Source organism: Chiloscyllium plagiosum, unplaced genomic scaffold (genome assembly GCF_037043375.1).
Source record: "Chiloscyllium plagiosum isolate Xiang-an unplaced genomic scaffold, Cpla_swu_hap1 HiC_scaffold_35, whole genome shotgun sequence".
NCBI lineage: Eukaryota > Metazoa > Chordata > Chondrichthyes > Orectolobiformes > Hemiscylliidae > Chiloscyllium > Chiloscyllium plagiosum.
Window position 1 is genome coordinate 52,616,334 of NW_028270173.1, and position 22,209 is coordinate 52,638,542.

General features: G+C 44.6%; 1 protein-coding gene and 1 long non-coding RNA gene across 2 annotated transcripts in view; one reads left to right on the top strand and one right to left on the bottom strand.

Annotated features, from left to right (window-relative positions):
• LOC148140878 (H-2 class I histocompatibility antigen, alpha chain-like) overlaps positions 1-22,209 on the bottom strand; it is a 450,761-nt gene that overhangs the window by 146,897 nt on the left and 281,655 nt on the right. The gene's annotated exons all lie outside the window — the stretch shown is intronic.
• Positions 1-22,209, top strand: part of LOC148140883 (uncharacterized) — a 39,884-nt gene that overhangs the window by 11,410 nt on the left and 6,265 nt on the right. The gene's annotated exons all lie outside the window — the stretch shown is intronic.

Genomic DNA, 22,209 nt, shown 5'->3' on the forward strand with positions numbered 1-22,209 from the left:
GATCCATTGTTTGATGTGAAGCTGCAGAAGCAGAAAAATGGAACAAGTGCTAAGTGATGACCCGGTCCCAGTGACGGGGAAGCTCCAGCACAGCCAGGCTGAGGTTCAGGCTCTGAGCCAGTAAGGCTGGGGCTGAGAAGAGGCCTCCCCCACCAGCTCAGGAGCATCAGGACAGCACTAGGACCCTGGGATCCCCCTCTCACAGTAAACATATGGCTCACTCCTTCCAACTGGGGGAGGTGACGGTACATCGGGATTGTCCCTGGAGCAGGAATCCAGCAACCCAAGTGGAGCCTCCTCCTCCTACATTGAGTTGTTGAATGATCATGACTGGATGTGGTAGGACAGCAGATCTGATCTGTTGGTTGTGGAATCACTGAGCTCTGTCTCTGCTGCTCCTGTTGTTTCTGCACACCTCGTCCTGTTCTGTAGCTTCACCGAGGAACACCATCATCTGCACGTTCCCTCAAAGCCACTCGCCATCCTGACCATCCATTCCTTCCCTGTCACTGGCTCCAAATCTTGGAATTCCCTCCCTCCCTAATGACATTGTGGGTCTGCCTCCAGCACATGGAATGCTCCATGAGGATCACTGGGGAGATGGGCTCTCCCATGACTGCAGGGAACCAGCTGAATCTCCATGTTGGATTCTCTGTACCAGACTCTCACCATCAACTCCCATACTGGATCCTCTGGAACTAAACGTCCCACACAACTCTCTGTCATTAATCTACTCCATGAAGACCCCACACCACATTCTTCGTTTCTCTTTCTGCACTCCCCACCCTCCCCCAGGGTCTGAGTGTCTCCCCTGTGACTGTGTCCTGAATTAGGCTCAGTACCAGGAAGAACACCAGGGTCCATGGGATTCCCAGCCAGCCGAGGATTAGCAATGACTGATACTGACCTGTGACCCATGAATGGCCTTAACTCTCCCAGATCACATTGAACTGACTCTCAACAACTGCTGATACGAGGACCCACAAGCTGCTGAGTGAAAATCTCGTGAAATTATTAGCAATGAATTCAATCAACAACGAACAATTATTTATTGATGACTAACCACAATTATCGGCATTTATAGTCAGTTTAATGATATAAATAGGAAACAATTGTTTTCTCATTTGCATATTTGCTTTGTAAAAAAAAATTCCGTATTGAATCCAATTTACATGACACAAAGTGCAAAGTCAGTCACATCCTTTCAGTGCAGTCTGTGGCTCTCTGAGCTGCCTCACTACATTTATAATTGTCGGTTATATTTTACAATATACACATCACGTTAATCAGACAGCTCACTCAAGGGGTTTTATAAGGTCATCAATCTCTTCCTGTAATGAGGTGGGAGGGCTGCAGACAAAGACCTTGCTTCATTCAGCATCTATGGGACTTGAAATCCCTTTACATGAAATGCCCCATTCTGGGTCTCACATATTATTGGTCAATGAGGTTTGGCTCTGAAAGGGTTAATGCTAAGGAGTACATTAAGCACTGCCCAATATGATGATGTCACATGGACTTGGGTGAAGAGATCAGCTGTGGATGTTGAAGGGGTGAGACCCAGCATGGATATCTCCCTCATCGTCTGTAAAACAATGTCCCCCTCACTCCCCAACGCCAGTGTATCCTGAATTGAGCTGTTACCATGAAGTAAACTCAGTCCTGTTTAAAACAAGAGCCTGTTCTCATTAGCTTCTCATGTGGTTTTCCTCAACTAACCACTTGACCAACCAGGTCCTGGAGATTCCAACCAGGAAAGAGGATGGTCACATTTAATCTCTCAGATGGAACTGGAGGAGCTGTGGGGAGGATCCATCTTACCCTACGTGTCTGAAAAGTCAATGGTTCATGGTGTCAATCCCTTCAAACAGTCGTGGAAGTGTTCTTGAAGAGCTCGAGGTTAATGAGGTCTGGGTACCACTCTGTTGTGGACTGGAATTTTACCTTCCTAACATCCCCATCATTGCACAATGAAGGACCAACGCCATCCACATAATGAACCATCACTGGGTATCTTTATCCAACACTGTATCTATATCTGTGTGTGTATGTCCATCTGTATGTTGTGTGTGGGTGTAAACAGATGTCTCTGCCTTTGTACTTATCCCCATCCGTGTATATCTCTCTACACTCCTGAGTGAGCTGTGTATGAGTGCACACTGACATATCTAATACTGACCGATATCTGTCCATCTCCCTTTCATTATCTGCCTTTTCTCTCTCACTCTGTGCAATCCACCTACTGACAGGATCCTGCTCTCTGTCTGTGAAATGTGGATCGTGTATTCAGACCACATTATGATCTGGAATCACTTTCCCCTGAGCTACCTCACACTGCCAATGGAGATCAGGTGGTTAAACAAGATCCTGACACTAAAGTCCATCTAAAAGCTGAGCTACCAGCTATCGATACTCGGACCATGAATCACGGTGACAATGTTCAGCTCATGTGGTTCCAGTGTCTGAGGATCCATTCCTGAAGATGGTCTTTTCTGGGTAAGTTCAGAGTGAACAGTAAGATTATAATGTCTGTTTAAAAGTGACTCTGACACAAAGCAACACAGATGTTTGTCATTGGGAACAAGTTGTTGAAGATGAGAAAGGGTGAGAGAAACCAGCCCTGAAGATCCCTTCAACTGTGAGAGCCATCACCTTGCTGACACTGGATGGAGCCACTCCTGGGGAAAGTCTCACCTGAAGATTCAGGATTCTGACCTAGTGGATCTGGGATCCACTGTTCAATTTGTGGAAGCACATTCCCAAGAAAAATCTATCTCAATCATTGGATAAAAACCGGTTATAGAGTCATGGAGATGTACAGCACAGAAACAGACAGTTCGGTCTAATACATCCAAGCTGACCAGTTATTTCAACATCATCCAGTCCCACTTGCCAGCACCTGGCCCATATCCCTCCAAACCCTTCCTGTTCATTTAACCTTCCTGATGCCTTTTAAATGCAATTGTACCAGCCTCCACTACTTCCTCTGGCAGCTCATTCCATACACGTAACATACTCCATGTGAAAATGTTGCACTTGAGATCTCTTTTATATCTTTCCCCTCTCACCCTAAACCTATGCCCTCTAGTTCTGGACTCCTCCAGCCCATGTCTATTTATCCTATCCATGCCCCTCATAATTTTGTAAACCTCTATAAGGTCACCCCTCAGCCTCCGACGCTTCAGGGAAAACAGCCCCAGGCTGTTCAGCTTCTCCCTATAGCTCAAGTCCTCCAACCCTGGTAACATCCTTATACATCTTTTCTGAAGCCTTTCAAGTTTCACAACACCTTTCTGAAAGGAAGGAGACCATCATTGTATGCAATATTGCAAAAGTGCCCTAACCAATGTCCTGTAAAGCTGCAACATGACCTCCCAACTCCTGTACTCAATATTCTGACCAATAAAGGAAAGCATACCAAACGCCCTCTTTACTATCCTATCTACCTGTAACTCTACTTTCAAGAAGCTATGAACCTGCACTCCAAGGTATCTTTGTTCAGCAACACTCCCTGGGACCTTACCATTCAGTGTATACGTCCCCTGCCAAGATTTGCTTTCCCAAAATGCAGCACCTCACATTTATCTGAATTAAACTCCATCTGCTACTCCTCAGCCCTCTTTTTGTCCACTGTATGGAAAGTTCCCCATTACCCTTTCCTTTCACAGCTTATCGGGCCATCTGTCCAATGGTATGCCGGAAAAACATGACTTGGATTTTTGTGAACTCACTGTTCACCAGGTTTAGCACCAAGCAGGCCTTCGGAAGTTGATTGAATAATTCTGAGAGATACTCCAAATGATCCTTCCACATGTGTCAGAAAATGACAAGATCATCCAAGTACACCACACAATTGAACAATCCCAAAATGGCCTTCTTAGTTAGTCTTCAAAATATGGTATTTTTCGTGTCAAAAGACATCACTTTGATCTGGTAAAGGCTGCTCGCTGTCATATAAGCCACAATTGCCTTCACTCTTTCAGTTAAAGTCCCCTGCCAGTATCCTCTGAGTAGTTCAAGCTGAGAAATGTAAGTTGCTTGTCCCACCTTCTCAATGTAATCTTTCAATCTTGGCATAGGGTACAAAGCAGGTTCCATCACTGCGTTGTATTTTCGATAGTCCACACAAAATTGTTGGGTACCATCTGGTTTTGGGACCATCACTGTGCGTGAGGTCCATTCAATTATGTCATTGCTGAGCATGTTTTCAAACTCTTTTGGAACTTTTACAAATTTGAGAATATTAAGTCTACAAGAATGCTACTTCAGGGGAAAAGCATTTCCTACATTTCCACCATGAGCAATTACTTGACTACTTCCTGGATTAATCTCACATACAGCTATATCTTTATGTGATTGCAATCAGACTTTCAGGTCAGTTTGATTTTCCTCTGGAAGGGAACTCAGTAATTTAGTGCAAATTTCCTCATTGTCCAATTTAATTTGAGGAAAATCAAATTCAGACTCATTTGGATTTGGGTCTTCCCTCTGAGTTGTAACAAGTATCCATTCTCATCTCACTTTTCTTCCTTCTCAAACACCTTCTGAGCAAATTCCCACCCAGATTCCTTTCGACCTGACATTCTTATCAAATAATTCCCCTCACTCAATTTCCTTTTGATTCTATAAAGCCAACTAACCCTTGCCTTTTAATGTTCACCTCCCACTGACAGGAACACTATCACCTTATCCCCATTAGCAAAACTACACATGTCTGAGCACTTATTTGCTTCCTGAATCACTACGTGGTGTGCTGGGTTTACACACTGTTCAGCCAACTCACCCACTCTATTTAATTTCTCCCTAATATTTATCATGTTGTCCTAATACTTAGTCTCTTCAATATTGACTCTTCAATATTTCCTGAATTAATTTAAATGGTCCCCCCACCTCATGTCCGAATACAAATTCAAATTTAGCTGATTTATTAGGTACATCCCAAATTGAAAAAAATATACAAATACAATTTTGTTCTCCTAGTTGTGATGACACTGTGGCATTAAGTGATGGATTTTAGCCTAGTTTTTATTTGAAGAGAGATTTTAAGGCAGAGGTACTGAGCGGTCCAGCTGAGCCGTGAGAGTAAACAGCTTGTGAGGCCTTGGGGTTTTTATAAGTTGGAATAATAGAAGCAGCCTGAATGACCCTGTGGGGGCAGGCTCCCACAGAACCAGGATATTTTTATACCTTTCAACAGTTGCTGTTGGGTCTTGAAGATGTGGAATCTATTTATCCCTCTCTCAGTTACAGCCAAAAGCTGGGGGTTCTCTTCCTGTTATTGCAGTTGGATGTGAGACAGTCCGTTTTCTGAATTTACAATTTGCCAAGAATATATTCATGGGAAATTACTCTATTGGAACAGTTAATTACTAATAGTTATTGCTTCAATTATTCTGTTATGTTTTTAATAGAGTTGTTATTTTGTTGTATTTTGACTACAGTGGGGGAATAAAGTGTGTTCTGCTTTAAATCCGGTAGATGGACCAATCAAATTGCATCTGGAATGCAGCATCTCATGTTGAGCTTTAAAATAAGAAAAAGTTAGTGTCCAGACTATCTTCTGAATATTTTGAGGGGATTTGGTCTGGTTCATAACACAATCCCTTGGATGGTCTTGACTGTCTGCCCTCAAGATAGTGTTGAAATCCGGGTGTTCCCCAACAGGAAACCCTGGATGGATCAGGACATACAGAATCTGCTAAAAACCAGGTGTGAGGCCTCACATCAGGAGACCCACTCAAATATAAGGAATCCAGGTGTGACCTTCACAGAGCCATGAAGACAGCCAAGGACCAAAACTGATCCAAACTCGAGACCCAGACAGACACCCGGCAACTATGGCAAAGGCTGAGTGACATCACAGGCTTGAAAAAGAGACAGTGCAAGATAGCAGATGATGACACATCCCTCCCAGATCGTCTCAACACCTTCTATGCTTACTTTGAGCAGACCTCTGGTGGAGAGGTAACACCTATTCCAACAAGTCCTGATGAACCTCTCCCAACTGTCGCTGCATCAGAGGTCAGGTCAGTTTTCCTGCGTGTGAATCCAAGCAACGTGATGGGACCAGAGTACCAGGCCGTGCACTCAGATCATGCGCAGATCAACTGGTGGAGGTCTTCTCGGACATCTACAACCTCTCTCGGCTCCCCACTACTCTTGACCCACTCCAATTTTCCCATTGGACCAACAGATCCACGTCAGATGCCATGTCACTTGCCCTTCACTCATCCCTAGAACATCTTGACTCCAAGAACAGCTACATAAGAATCCTACTCATTGACTACAGTTCAGCCTTCAACACTATTATCCCCTCGAGACTGATGACTACACTTACTGATATTGGACTAATCCCCACTCTCTGCAACTGGATCCTTAGTTCCCTGACCCACAGGCCACACTCAGTGAAGACTGGGGACAATATTCCATCCTCACTAACACTCATCACTGGAGGCCCCCAGGGGTGCGTACTCAGTCCCCTACTGTAGTCACTGTATACCCATGACTGTGTCACCAAATACCAGACGAATGCCATTTACAAGCTCACTGATGACACCACCACAGTCGGCCGAATCTCAGATGGCAATGAAACAGACTACAGATGGGGAAGTGGAAGACCTGGAAAATGGTGCATTGAGAATAATCGAGCTCTCAATGCCGGCAAAACCAAGGAACTCATTATTGACTGTTAGTGTGATGTTACTCATGCCCCCCCCCCAACCCCCTCCCCCTACACATTAACAGCACAGAGATGGAATGAGTGGAGGGTGTCAAGCTCCTGGAAGTGACCATCAACAACAAATTTTCTTGGACTCTTCATGTGGACACACTAGTTACAAAGGCCCAACAACGTCTCTTCTTCCTCAGACAACTGAGGAAATTTAGCATGATGCACGTCTTTTATAGGTGTACTATTCAAGAGTATTCTGTCTGGGTGTATCACTACCTGGTATGGCAACTGTAGCATTCAAGATCGGAGACGGTTACAGAGAGTGGTGAACTCAGCCCGGACAATCATAAAGACCAACCTCCCATCTACAGAATCCATCTACCAGGCCCGTTGTCAAGGAAAGGCCACCAGCATTCTCAAAGATCCATCCCACCCTGGCAATGTTTTTCTACAACCTCCTCTACAACCCCCTACCATCAGGGAGAAGGTAGAGAAGCCTGCACACAGGGCCCAGCTGGTTACTAAATAGTTTCTAACCTATTGTTGTTAGAATACTGAATGGACTCACAAACTCTTAACATTCGCCTGTCACTGTTTTTTTTTGTTTTTGCCGCGGTTTACCTATTATTTACTTATCTATTCAACTTAACTCTGTGATCTGCCTGTATTGCTCACAAGACAAAGCTTTTCACTGTACCTCGGTACATGTGGCAATAAATTCAATACAATTTAACGTTTGATGTCACTGTTCTAATGCTCCCCCATTTCTGGATGGTACACAATTGATTTAAATTATTTAGGTGCCTGAGCTCTTCATAATTTCCTTGAATAACTTTGATGTAAAAATTTGATCCTTGTTCCAATTGCATTTCTACGGGTTGTCTGTAATGAGGGAAAAATACTGAGTAATTCTTCTCCACTCCTTTCAGCCATGCTATCTCATTCTGGAATGGCCTCTGGAAATCTCAGAGACACATCCATTATGGTCAACAAATACTGATCCCCACTTTTTGTTTTAGGGTTGGGTCTGTTGCAAATAATTAAAACTTTTGTAAATGATTCATCAAATGCTGGAATAGGTATTAAGGGTGTTGGTTTGATCAATAAATGAGTTTTCCGATTATCTGACATGCCTGACATGTCTGGCAAAATGCAACAACATTTTGAAGGGCTTTTGCCAGAACCATGGATTTTCCTGCTCCACGGATGCGGCCTGACCTGCTGTGCTTTTCCAGCACCACTGTAACCTTGCCTCTGATCTCCAGCATCTGCAGTCCTCATTTTCGCCGAACATCTTTCTGCAGTCCAGGCCAATAAAAATAAACTTCTATTTTCCTTACTTCCAAATGACCTCCTACTGGTAACTCTCATGGTGCTACCCACAACACCTCCTTTATATCACACACCAGTAATACAACTTGATGAGCTTCTGCCCATTTTTTACCACTTGAATATGTGATGGTCTCCATTTCCTCATCAACATTTCATTTTTAAGAGAGTGACATTGTGGGACAGGCGCAGATTCATCTTTTCGGTAAAACTGTGTTATCTTTCCACCTTTCTGTTGTAATTTCGCTAACATCTCTGAGCTAGAAAACGTATGCTTTGTTCTCCAACTGTTCTTGCTTTTTCTCAACAAATTGAACAAATATAGTTTCTGATAATTGAATTTTAACTTGCTTATCTTTTCTCTTCGTTCTCTCCTTCTGTTCAACCTGTGGCTTTGTGACCTTGTTATCACACATTCAGGAATCATTCCAGAATGAACTGTTTGGAACCGAGAATTTCTCTGTTACTCCATCCACCACTTTTCATCAGACCCTCTAACTTCACCTTACATGAAAGAACACTATGTTTCTCACCATGGACTCCATGTATTCTAGCAATACTTTTTCTAATTACACATCTCTGTATCTCTCCCTAGCAAAGAATGACTTGCTCCCATTTCTCTAAAAATCTTAATTTCTTTTCCTACTCGTCTTGGTAAACATGAGGAAACTTTCCTCGCACAAGTGCTGCAGAGTTGAAGAGAGTACTTGTGGATTGGAAGGTAGAAAGTTAGAGTTTGGTATTTGTAAAAGGCTAGGGTTGGGTGGGGGAAAGCATTGCTTGGTCCCTTTAAAAATCTAGTGCTTTTTCCATGTTTAGAGATTTAAAATGGATGTCTGTGAACAGCAGCTTGAAGGTTTGCAAATCCACAGAGAGCACCCAAATTGAAACACTATATTGAAAGGCTATGCAGTTTGCAGGCTAAACACCAGTTATTTTTTCAAGACAACGGACTTTTGAATTTAGACAATTAATTTGAACAGGTACTTAGATACCAAAAATCTATTAAATTTAAGTCTGATGATTTTAACAACAGATTGTGTGAAATATTGTGTGAAATATTGATATGTCATCAAGGAGATGAAGATAGGTGGCAGTTGGATAAAGACCCCAGAGCTAACTGCCCTCCAGCAGAGCCAACGGCCCTCAGCTCTTAAGAGAGAATCACTGGCTCTCACAGCCTCATCTATGTCTTAGAGAAAGTGCCATTAAAATAAAAATGGTACCAGTGGTACAGCTAGTTAATATTCCTGACAGAAGAATTGTTGGAGAAGGCACAGAACATTCCAGAAGGCACGTAACATGGATGTAATTTTGAGAGACTAAATATTTTTATGTATAAGTGGGACTGTTCTTTGTTGGAACAGCATACCATTAGAATCTTGCTGTAATTGGGAATAGTTAGAAGTTAATCGGGATTAATTCTGCTTGTTAATAGTTTAGTTAATTTGTTCACTGTTCGAGTGAGATAAATAGATGGTACCGAGTTGATTTTGAAGTGAGTGTCAGGGATTTATTTTATTGAACCACTTGAAGTTGCTGAGGTACACCACTCTGCACACCCCCTTTTACAGATTATGAGGTGAGGTGTTCCTCTTTGGGGATGGGGGGGTGGGGTCAACCTCCACTTTATAACACAAGGAAATTCTTCGCAGTTTTAACTCTCTGCTCTTCATCATGAGTTGCCAATACTTCACAAAGTGAATTCTTGAACTCCAACAAAGTAGTCTCTCCAAGACTGTGATATGTGTCTGATTTATTTTCATGCCCTTATCCACTTCGCAATGTTACTTTGTTTGATTTTTTTTCAAACTTTGACCAAGTTCTTTCGTTAGATTTTGAAATTGTTTTCTTTCAGCTTCTGGTACAAGTTCATATGAACATGAGATGGCTGTTTTTAGAATCATGGATTCATAGACTCCCTACAGTATGGGGACAGGCCATTTGGCCCAACAAGTCCACCCAACCCACCGAAGGGTATCTCACAAAGACCCCACACCCTGTGTCCTGCCAATGGGAGAAAGGTCAGTTTTCCCTGTGTCTGTTTCACAGCGAGTAACTCAACCTGTCTGTGTCTGATCTCCCTGGGAACTGGTGACAGAAATCTGTTCACCTCTTTATTGGATTTTGTACTGAGACTGGGACTGAGACTGGTTCGGCAACTTCAAGTTCAGCAAATGATCAAATTACTTTGTCGATCGGGAAATGGCATTCTGGATAGGCAAAAATGTTTATTTTGTTAATTTTTCAGTTTGTGAACAGCAGATATTTTCCAATCACTTTTTATTTCCAATCCCTGATTGGAATAGGGAGAATGAATTCCCAGAATGTTGCTGATCCTTCTCTCCATCTCCCTGTGTTTTTCCCGGGTCTCTCCCGTTAAGTACAGAATTCAGCTTTCCATTCCCTCTCTCTCTCTCTGTGTCTGGGGTTAATGTGAATCTCTTGGGGAGAGTTTGAAATGGGAGATGTTTGATCAGCCGCCTGTTATACAGCCAGCCTGATCTTTTACACATTGAAGGCAGCACAGTCTGGAAGACTCTGATGGGATTTGTGTCCAGGTTCCTAATCTAAAACCTTCTTAACAGTGCAAGGCTTGTAGCTCAGGTTAAGGTTTAGGGTGGAGGTTTGCACGCTGAGCTGTAGGTTTGATACCCAGACGTTTCATTACCTGGCTTGGTAACATCATCAGTGGTGACCTCCAAGTAAAGCGAATCTGTTGTCTCCTGTTTTCTATTTATATGTTTGTCCTGGATGGGGTTCCTGGGGTTTGTGGTGATGTCATTTCCTGTTCGTTTCCTGAGGTGTTGATAGATGGTATCTCGATCTATGTGTTTGTTTATGGCATTGTGGTTGGAGTGCCAGGCCTCCAGGAATTCTCTGGCGTGTCTTTGCTTAGCCTGTCCCAGGATAGATGTGTTGTCCCAGTCGAATTGGTGGTTTTTTTCATCCATGTGTAGGGCTATGAGGGAGAGAGTGTCGTGTCTTTGTGGCTAGCTGGTGTTCGTGTATCCTGGTGGCTAACTTTCTTCCTGTTTGTCCTACATAGTGTTTGTGGCAGTCCTTGCATGGAATTTTGTAGATGACGTTGGTTTTGTCCATGGGTTGTACTGGGTCTTTTAAGTTTGTTAGTTTTTGTTTGAGAGTGTTGGTGGGGTTTGTGTGCTACTAGGATTCCAAGGGGTCTCAGTAGTCTGGCTGTCATTTCTGAGACTTCTTTGATGTATGGTAAGGTGGTTAGGGTTTCTGCTGTGTTTGGTCTGCTTGTCGTGGTTTGTTCCTGAGGAATCTGCGGACTGTATTTTTTGAGGATCCGTTCTTCTTGAATATGTTGTATAGGTGGTACTCCTCTGTTTTCCAAAGTTCGTCTGTGCTGCAGCGTGTGGTGGCTCATTGGAATAGTGTTCTGATACAGCTTTGTTTGTGTGTGTTGGGGTGGTTGCTGGTGTAGTTAAGTATTTGGTCAGTGTTTGCCGGTTTTCTGTATACGCAGGTTTGTAGTTCTCCGTTGTCCTTTCTTTCGACTGTGACGTCCAGGAATGCGAGTTTGTTGTCGGTTTCTTCCTCCTTGGTGAACTTTCTGCCTGTGAGAGTGTTGTTGATGATGTTAAATGTCACTTCTATCTTGTTTTGTTTTGTGATGACAAAGGTGTCATCTAGGTAGTGGACCCAGAGTTTTGGTTTGATGGTTGGTAGGGCTGTTTGTTCTAGTCTCTGCATTACTGCTTCTGCTATGAATCCCGCTAGCGGAGATCCCATGGGTATGCCGTTGGTTTGTTTGTAGATGATGTTGTTGAAGGTGAAGTGGGTGGTGAGGCACAGGCCCACTAGCTTCATGATGTTTTCGTTGGTAACATGATTGATGGTGGTTGGTGTGTGTGTGATGGTCTCTTCTAAAAGTGTGGTAAGTGTTTCCTTTGCCAGGTCGATGTTGATGGAGGTGAACAGTGCTGTTACATCGAATGAGATCATTATATTTTTAGATTAGATTACATTACAGTGTGGAAACAGGCCCTTTGGCCCAACAAGTCCACACCGACCCGCCGAAGCGCAACCCACCCATACCCCTAACCTTACACTACGGGCAATTTAGCATGGCCAATTCACCTGGCCTGCACATCTTTGGACTGTGGGAGGAAACCGGAGCACCCGGAGGTAACCCACACAGACACGGGGAGAACGTGCAAACTCCACACAGTCAGTCGCCTGAGGCGGGAATTGAACCCGGGTCTCTGGCGCTGTGAGGCAGCAGTGCTAACCACTGTGCCACCGTGCCGCCCACATGGTGTATCGTCTTCCTCTATTTTGGTGTTTTTGATGATTTTTAGGAATTCCTGGGTGGAATGGATGGAGTGCTGTGACTCTTCTACTAGGTATTTCAGTCTTGCGTGTAGTTCTTTGGCCAGTCTGTAAGTTGGTGTTCTGGGTAGTGAGACTATAGGTCTGAGGGGGGCTCCTGGTTCACGGATCTTTGGTAGTCCATAGAATTGTGGAGTGTTGGTCCCGTCTGGTTGCATTTTCTGGAATTCTGTCTTGTTTAATTGTCCGGAACTGTGTACTTAGGAGAAATGTAATTTTGTTTCTTGGTTGTGGGGTCGGGTCTAGTGCCACCTGTCGGTAGGTGTTGGTGTCTGCGAGTAGTGCATTGGCTTTCTCTGTGTAGTCCCTTCTGTTCAGGATGACTGTGAGCTGACCTTTGTTTGCAGGTAATATAACAATGTTTTTGTCTTTTTGAGGTTTTCTGGGGCTTTCTTTTCTTGTGTGTTGAATTTGTTTCCTTCCCTCGTTCGGCTCAGAGTAGGTGCAACTGTCTATCTGATCGTTTGTTGTGTTTCTTCTGTGAGATTGTTGTCCTTCAATGTGGTTTCTAATGCCGCTAGGAAATCCTTCTTGTCAGCGTCTCGGTAATTGAAATTTAGTCCTTTTACTAGTACAGCTTTTTCTGTGTCTAATAGGATCCGGTCTGATAAGTTCTTTATCCATGCCCCTGTGTTCTCGGTTATGTCTTTGTTTGTGAGTTTGTCAAGTTTTTTCTTCAGGTCCCGATTTTGCTTTCTCTGTGTTTGTCGTTGTTTGGTGTTTATGGCTCGCTCTACCGCGTCTGGCCATTCTTGATTTGTTGCTTGTTTGAATAACGGTTTATGGCGCGCAATTTCCCAATTGTATTTTCGGAGTCTGTGTTTGGCGTCATTGATTAGTTGTCAGAGCATTCTGCAGCTGTTTCATTCTGTTAAACCTCTGGCTTGAGGTGTTTTTATCGGCGGTTTGTATTGGAGACATTTTGGCAGTACCTGTTTTCTCAAACATTCATACAGGAAGTACAGATATTCGCGGGTGGAACTCTCTCGGATGGCATTCCCTTCCCATCTTCGGGCAATTTGTAGTGTGTTGCGCCCATAGGTTTTGCAAGGTTTGTGAAGGTTTGTAGCTCAAGCTGAGCTGTAGGTTTGATATCCAGACGTTTCATTACCTGGCTAGGTAACATCATCAGTGGCAACCTCCAAGTGAAGCGAAGCAGTTGTCTCCTGCTTTCTATTTATATGTATGTCCTGGATGGGGTTCCTGGGGTTTGTGGTGATGTCATTCCCTGTTCATTTTCTGAAGGGTTGATAGATGGTATCGAGATCTATGTGTTTGTTTATGGCGTTGTGGTTGGAGTGCCAGGCCTCTAGGAATTCTCTGACATGACTTTGCTTAGCCTGTCCCAGGATAGATGTGTTGTCCCAGTCGAAATGGTGGGTTTTCTTATCTGTGTGTAGGGCTACAAGGGAGAGAGGGTCGTGTCTTTTTGTGGCTAGCTGGTGTTCATGTTTGTCCTACGTAGTGTTTATGGCAGTCCTTGCATGGCATTTTGTCCGCTACGTAGATGACACCTTTGTAATCACAAACGAAACAAGATAGAAGAGACATTTAACATCATCAACAACACCCTCACAGGCATAAAGTTCACCAAGGAGGAAGAAACCGACAACAAACTCGCATTCCTGGACGTCACAGTCGAAAGAAAGGACAACGGAGAACTACAAACCTGCGTATACAGAAAACCGACAAACACTGACCAAATAATTAACTACACCAGCAACCACCCCAACACACACAAACAAAGCTGTATCAGAACACTATTCCAACGAGCCACCACACGCTGCAGCACAGACGAACTTCGGAAAACAGAGGAGTACCACCTATACAAGGTATTCAAGAAGAACGGATCCTCAAAAAATACAGTCCGCAGATTCCTCAGGAACAAACCACGACAAGCAGACCAAACACAGCCAGAAACCCTAACCACCTTACCATACATCAAAGAAGTTCCAGAAATGACAGCCAGACGACTAAGACCCCTCGGAATCCTAGTAGCACACAATCCCACCAACACTCTCAAACAAAAACTAACAAACTTAAAAGACCCAGTACAACCCATGGACAAAACCAACGTCATCTACAAAATTCCATGCAAGGACTGCCACAAACACTACATAGGACAAACAGGAAGAAAATTAGCCACCAGGATACACGAACACCAGCTAGCCACAAAGACACGACACTCTCTCCCTCATAGCCCTACACATGGATGAATAAAAAAACCACCATTTTGACTGGGACAACACATCTATCCTGGGACAGGGCTAAGCAAAGACATGCCAGAGAATTCCTGGAGGCCTGGCACTCCAACCACAATGCCATAAACAAACACATAGATCGAGATACCATCTATCAACCCCTCAGGAAACGAACAGGAAATGACATCACCACAAACCCCAGGAACCCCATCCAGGACATACATATAAATAGAAAACAGGAGACAACAGCTTCGCTTCACTTGGAGGTTGCCACTGATGATGTTACCTAGCCAGGTAGTGAAACGTCTGGGTATCAAACATACAGCTCAGCGAGCAAACCTACACCCTTCTTAACAGTAAATATGTTCATTTTCTTGGAAGGCAATAACAAAATGTGAAATATACCGGCAGGAGACTGGAAGAACACAGCAAGCAAGGCAGCAGCAGGAGGTAGAGAAGTCGAGGTTTTGCATATAGCCCTTCTTCAGGATTGGGGGTCGATTTGAGGGGGAGCTGCAGATAAATGAGGAGGTGGAGGAAGGATGGTGAAGTGGGGATAGGTAAAGACAGATAGTGGATATGACCTGGTTGGTGAATGGGACGTACATATCCCGTTGGTGGCAGGGGCCAGTGGGAGATAGGGGAGAGCTGGGAAGTGAGTCTGTGGATGGGGAGGAAGGTTATTGAAATCTGGAGACCTCGATGTTAAGTCCTCCGAGCTGGTGTCTGCCCAGGTGGAAGATGAGATGTCGTTCCTCCAATTTGCGCTGTGGCTCATTTTGGCAATGGAGGAGGCCAAGGATTGTCATGTTGGAAAGGGAGTGGTTGGGGGAATTGAAATGGGTGGTGACTGGGAGGATGGTCATGTTGGAAAGGGAGCGGCTGGGGGAATTGAAATGATCTGTTACGTTTGGTGAACCATTCCCTAAGCTAACGTTCGGTCTCCCCGATGTAGAGTAGACCACACGAGGAGCACCTGATGCAGTAAACTAGGTTGGAAGAGAGGCAGTTGAACCTCTGTCTCACCTGGAAGGACGGTTTGTGGCCCTGGATTGAGGTGAGGGGTGTGTTGAGCAGGTTTTGCATTTCTTCTGGTTGCACAGGGAGGTATCTGAGAGTTCAGGGGGGGTTTGGTGGGGAGAGTGGTGCAAAGCAAGGAGTGTTGGAGGGAATGGTCCTTGTGGAAAACAGAGAGGGGTGGGAAGGGGAAGATGTTCTTTGGGAAGGGGGAGATGTTCTAGTTGGAGTTGGCAGAAGTTGGAGGGGGTCTAGTTGGAGTTGGCAGAAGTGTTTAAGGATGTGGAGACTGGCAGGATGGTAGGTGACGACAAGAGGGGCCACCCCCTTTATCTGCAGCTCCCCCCACACCCACCCCCAGTCCTGAAGAAGGGTTAGACCGAAACGACGAGTTCTCCACCTCCTCATGCTGCCTGGCTTGCTGTGTTCTTCCAGCCTCCTGCCTCTCTGGTTTGGATTCCCAGCACCTGCAGTTTTTTTGTCTCTGTCAATAATAAAATGTGAGCTGTGGTGTGGATGGCCCTCAGTTTGAAATGTGTAAAAACGGTGTATTGTTATTGTGATTTTTAATATTGTGGACTGAAATGGGAAAGCCCTGTTTTCCAGCAGGGATTTACAAGGATGGCTGCATGTTTTGGAAGTAGGGAATTCGATACCTTTTGTGAACCCTGTTTGTGTAGCTGTTGGTTTCAGCTGAAATATCTCCACCAAGGCTGGTATCCTGTCACCAAGTCACATGTTCATAAGATCTAGGAGCAGAATTAGGTTATTTGGCCCATCAAGTCTGCTCTGCCATTCTATCATGGCTGTTCTGCTCCTCACCCCCATTTTCCTGCCTTCTCCCCATATCCCTTCACCCCATTACCAATTAAACATCTGTCTCACTCCTCCTTAAATTTACTCACTGTCCCAGCATCCACCTTACTTTGGGGGAATGAATCCCACCGATTCACAACCCTTTGGGAGAAGTCGCTTTTCCCCAACTCTGTTTGAAATTTGCTCCCTCTCATCCTACAACCTCCCGTCCGAGGATGCCCCACAAGGGGAAGCATCCATTCCCCATCTATTTTATCCGTGACTTTTATCATCTTGACAACCCAATTTGAAGTCTCCTAATTTTTCGAAATTCCAGACAGTATCAGCCTACACTGGTCAATTTCTCTTCATGTGACAAACCCCTTATCTCTGGGATCAATCTCACCAACCCTCTTGGGAACTGCCTCCAATGCCATTACATCTTTCCTCAAATAAGGGAACCAAAGCTGTGCACAATACTCCAGGTGCGGTCTCACTAATGCCTTGTATAGCTGCAACAATACGGCCTTCCCTTTATATTCTATTCCCTGAGCTGGGAAAGACAACATTCCATTCACTTGCTTTACTATCTGCTGGACCTGAATGCGAGCTTTCTGTACCTCATGAATGAGGACACCCACCTCCCTCTGTACCTCAGCATCACAAGTCTCTGCCCATGTAGATAAAAGGTCACCTTCCCATTGCTCGACCCCAATGCATGACCTCACACGTATCCAGGTTAAACTCCATCTGCCACATTTTGGCTGACTCCCCTACCCTATCTGTTGTAAGGTTCCTATTTCCTTATTGCAATTTACCATCCCACCTATTTTTGGCAACCTTCCCTATATCCAAGTCGTGAATGTATATTGTCAAAAACTGGGGCCCAAGGACCAAACCCTGTGGCACCCCACTCGTAACCTTTTGCCATCTGGCAAAAAAACCCTATTTATCCCGACTCTCTGTCTTCTGTCCATCAGCCAGTCATCTGCCCAAGATAATAAATTACCCATAATCCCATATGATCCAACTTTATGAATTATCCTTTTGTGCGGCACCTTATCAAATACCTGCCAAGAGTCCAGATACATTACACCTAAAGGATCCCCAGTATCCACTTTGCTTCTCACATCTTCAAAGCCACCCAGCAAATTAGTCAAACATGATTTGCCCTTCACAAACCCATGCTGACTCTGATGGATCACATTCTGACTTGCCACCTGTCCTGATATTGCTTCCTTGATAATTGATTCCATCAACAGATATTAAACTAACTGGTCTATAATTTTTGAATAAGATTAGTATTTTTCTAATCCATGGGAGCTTTTCCCATGTCGAGGGAATTTTGGAATATTGTAATGAATGGATCCATGATCTCCACCGTCACTTCCTTCAATACCCTCGGCCCTCGGCTCTCGGCCATCTGGCTCAGGAGACTTGTCTGCCCTCAATCCTAATAGTTTGCCGAGTACCTTTTCCTGATCAATGCTGATTGTTTTACGTTCTCCCCTTTCTATTGCCTCTGACTCGAACCAATAAGAATGGTCCTTCACTGTGAAAACTGGGGCAAAGCATTGATTTGGCATCTCTGCCATTTCAGTTGTCCCCATGATTAACTCTCCAGTTTCACCTTCCAAGGGACCAACATTCACATCAGCGGCTCTCTTCCCTTTTGTATACTTATAGAAGCTTTTGCTATCCTTTTTGATATTTTGTGCCAATTTTCTTTCTTCATTTACCTTAGCTCCTGTTATTAATATTTTAGTATCCCTTTGCTTATGTTTGATAGTTTCCCAAGCTTCCAGCCTGCCACTGGCCTTTGCAATATGGTAGACCTTCATTGTTGACTTTATATTGTCCTTGACTTCCTTTTTTAGCTATGGAAGTTTTTGACCTTCTACCCCCTGCCCTCCACCCCACCTTCCCCCCACCCCGCCCCACCACAACGCTTTACCACCTTTCTTACTCACTGGGATATAGTTTAGTTATGAGGAATTTTACTAGCCCCTTAAACAACTGCCACTGCTCATCCACTCTCTTACCTTTGAGCCTTCCCGCCCAATCTACTCGAGCCAAATCTGTTCCCATGCCTCTCTCATTTCCATAAGACCATAAGACATAGGAGTGGAAGTAAGGCCATTCGGCCCATCGAGTCCACTCCGCCATTCAATCATGGCTGATGGGCATTTCAACTCCACTTACCAGCACTCTCCCCGTAGCCCTTAATTCCTTGTGACATCAAGAATTTATCATTCTCTGACTTGAAGACATTTAGCATCCTGGCCTCCACTGCACTCTGCAGCAATGAATTCCACAGGCCTACCACTGTCTAGCTGAAGAAATGTCTCTGCATTTCTGTTCTGAATTTACTCCCTCTAATTCTAAGGCTGTGTCCACGGGTCCTAGTCTCCTCGCCTAACGGAAACAATTTCCTAGCATCCACCCTTTCCAAGCCATGTATTATCCTCTAAGTTTCTAAGTTTCCCCTTAATCTTCTAAAGTCCAATGAATACAATCCCAGGATCCTCAGCCGTTCCTCATATGTTAGACCTACCATTCCAGGGATTATCCATCTGAATCTCCACTGGACACACTCCAGTGCCATTATGTCCTTCCTGAGGTGTGGGGACCAAAACTGAACTCTAGGATGTAGCCCATCGGAGCCAAGAGATTTATCAATTTTAAGACCTTTTAGCTTTTCTAGCACTTTCTCTTTTGTGATGGCAACCATACTCCACTCAGTCCCCTGACTCCCTTTAATTGTTGGGATATTACTCATATCTTCCACTGTGAAGACTGACGCAAAGTACTTGTTACGTTCTCCTGCTATTTCCTTATCTCCCATCACTAGGCTTCCAGCATCAGTTTGAAATGGTCCAATGTCTACATTTGCCTGTCATTTGTTTGTTTCTTATGTATTGATTTCCTATGTTTAATTCCAGAACACGAGTGTGGACTCCACTTTCTCCCCCCAAACTGGAGTCACCCTTTATTTACAGGTACATAGCACATGACAGTGACTCAGCTAGCACGGAGCCAGCTCCTCGAGTGGACAGAACCCCTGACCCTCCTGTTTATATCTGTCAGCTGGGGCTTCCTGATAGGATGAAGTTAACAGCCACAATCAGGGAACTCATATTCGATGAGGGAAACCTGAATGATAACATACGGATCAGTACACCAGTAAACTGGGGCTGAGGGGTGGTTTAAAGTGAAGCTGATTGGTTTGTGGCCTCATGGCCAGTTGTAATGACAGAGCTCCTCTGCCCGCCAACAGCAAGGTGATTGGTTGTCAGGGAACTGAACAGCTCAGGGCTGACCGCAAAATTGTATTGAATTTATTGCCAAATGTACTGAGGCACAGCGAAAAGCTTTGTCTTGTGAACAATACAGGCAGATCACAGAGTTAAGTAGCACAGGTAAGTAAATAATAGGTAAACAGCAGCAAAAGCAAAAACGCAGGTACAGGCGAATGTTAAGAGTTTGTGAATCCATTCAGTATTCTAACAACTTAGGGTCGAAATGGTTTCAAAACCAGCTGGTGCATGTGTTCAGGCTTCTGTACCTTCTCCCCGATGGTAGGGGTTGTAGAAAAACATTGCCAGGGTGGGATGGATCTTTGAGAATGCTGGCGGCCTTTCCTTGACAGCGGGCCTGGTAGATGGATTCTATAGATGGGAGATTGGCCTTTGTGATTGTCCGGGCCGACTTCACCACTCTCTGTAACCGTCTCCGATTTTGAATGGTACAGTTGCCATACCAGGTAGTGATACATCCAGATATAATGCTCTCAGTGGCGCACCTATAAACGTTGGCAGAGCGTCATGCCAAATTTCCTCAGCTGCCTGAGGAAGAAGAGACATTGTTGGGCCATTGTAACCAATGCATCCATGTGAAGAGTCCAAGAAAGCTTGTGTGGATGACCATTCCCAGGAGCTTGACACTCTCCACTCGTTCCAGCTCTGTGCTGTTAATGTGTAGGGGGGGCATGAGTAACATCCCACCGAAAGTCAATAATGAGTTCCTTGGTTTTGCTGGCATTGAGAGCTTGGTTATTCTCAGTGCACCGTTTTTCCAGGTCTTTCATCTGTAGTCTGTATCGTCGCCATCTGAGATTTGACCGACTGTGGTGGTGTCATCAGCGAACTTGTAAATGGCATTAGTCTGGTATTTGGTGACGCAGTCATGGGTATACAACAAGTACAGTAGGGGACAGAGTACACACCCCTGGGCGGCTCCAGAATTAAGTGTTAGTGAGGATGAAATATTGTCCCCAATCTTCACTGATTATAGCCTGTGGGTCAGGAAACAGGTCAGTTTCAGAGAGTGGGGCTCAGTCTGAGATCACAAAGTTTAGTCATCAGTCTTGAGGGGATAATACTGTTTTAATTTTTTTTAGAAGTTACATCCTCAAGTGCATTTTAACAAGTGGTGTCATGTCGGCCCAGATAAAGTATTGAAGGTGTAAACTCCCTGTGTGAGAATGTCTGTGCCACAATGGTCAGAATGATTCAAATCTAAAAACGGATTTACAAACTCTTACATGGATTCATGCAGTTTTTGAGCAAAGTACAATGTAATTCTGCAAGTACAAATTCACCCACAAACTTATATGTATATGTGTGCATGTGGGTGTGCGTGTGTGTATGTTATGTGTGTGTCGGAGTGTCTGTGTGTGTCTGTCTGTGTGTGAGACATAACAAACAATCCAGGTCTTTTTCAATATATGGTTTCAGTTATATCACACTGTAAACTTTTGCTGTAAATTCTGTGTCCTACAATCTTATTCTCCACAATCACCTGATGAAGTAGCAGCTCTCCGAAAATTAGTGCTTCCAAATAAACCGATTGGACTGGAACCTGGTGTTGTGTGATTTTTAACTTTGTCCACCCCAGTCCAACACCAGTGCCTCCCAATTAATGAAGCAAACCCCAGTTCGAATACCGAATGAAATGATGTGGCACAGCTCCTGTTTAAATGACAGGGATAAATGAAGCGAAATTGGACATTTTTAACATCCAATGGCAGAACTAGGAAACATCAACCAAATCATTGAGCAAACTTCCTCGTCTCTTGCTTTCTCCCAACAATCTCTCTCTCTTCCTTCCCGCTGTTCTCTCTCTCTCTCTCTCTCTCTCTTTCCCCTCCCCAGTGTCTCTCTCTTCTTTCCTTCTTCTTCCCTTCTTCTTCCCTTCTTCTTCCCTTCTTCTTTCCTTCTTTCTTTTTCTCTCTCTCCACCTAACCTCAGCCTCTTTCCCATCCCCTCCCCAATCTATTATCCAACCTTCCCCAGAGTCTCATTTCCCTCCCTGGTCTCAACCCCTCCCCCCGCTCCCCATCCCAGTTTCTTTCTGTCCTGTGTAATCTCTCTCTCCCCCTCCTTCACAGTCTTTATCCCCTCATCAGTCCCTTTGCTCCTCCCAATCCCTTTCCCTCCCCTGCAATATCTTTGCCTTCTACGCCTGCCTCTCGCCCTTCTCGATCTGTAACCCCTCCCATTCTATTCTTCCAGGTCCCAGTCTCTTTTGTCCTCATCCCAATGTTCTCTCTTCACCTCTGACCTTCCTTATCTCATTTCCAAACCCTCCACATTCTCTCCTCACTCCTCAGTGTCCCTCCTCCATGCTGTACAGTCTCTCTTCCTCATTTCCCAGTTCCTCCGCAGTGTGTCTCTCTCTCCCCCATCCCCAGTATTTATTTTCCAATGCTAGTCTCCGTCCCTCGTCTGTCTCCGTCCCTCGTCTGTCTCCGTCCCTTCCCTGTCTCTGTCCCTCCCCAGTCTCTGTCCCTCCCCTGTCTCTGTCCCTCCCCTGTCTCCATCCCTCCCCAGTCTGGCT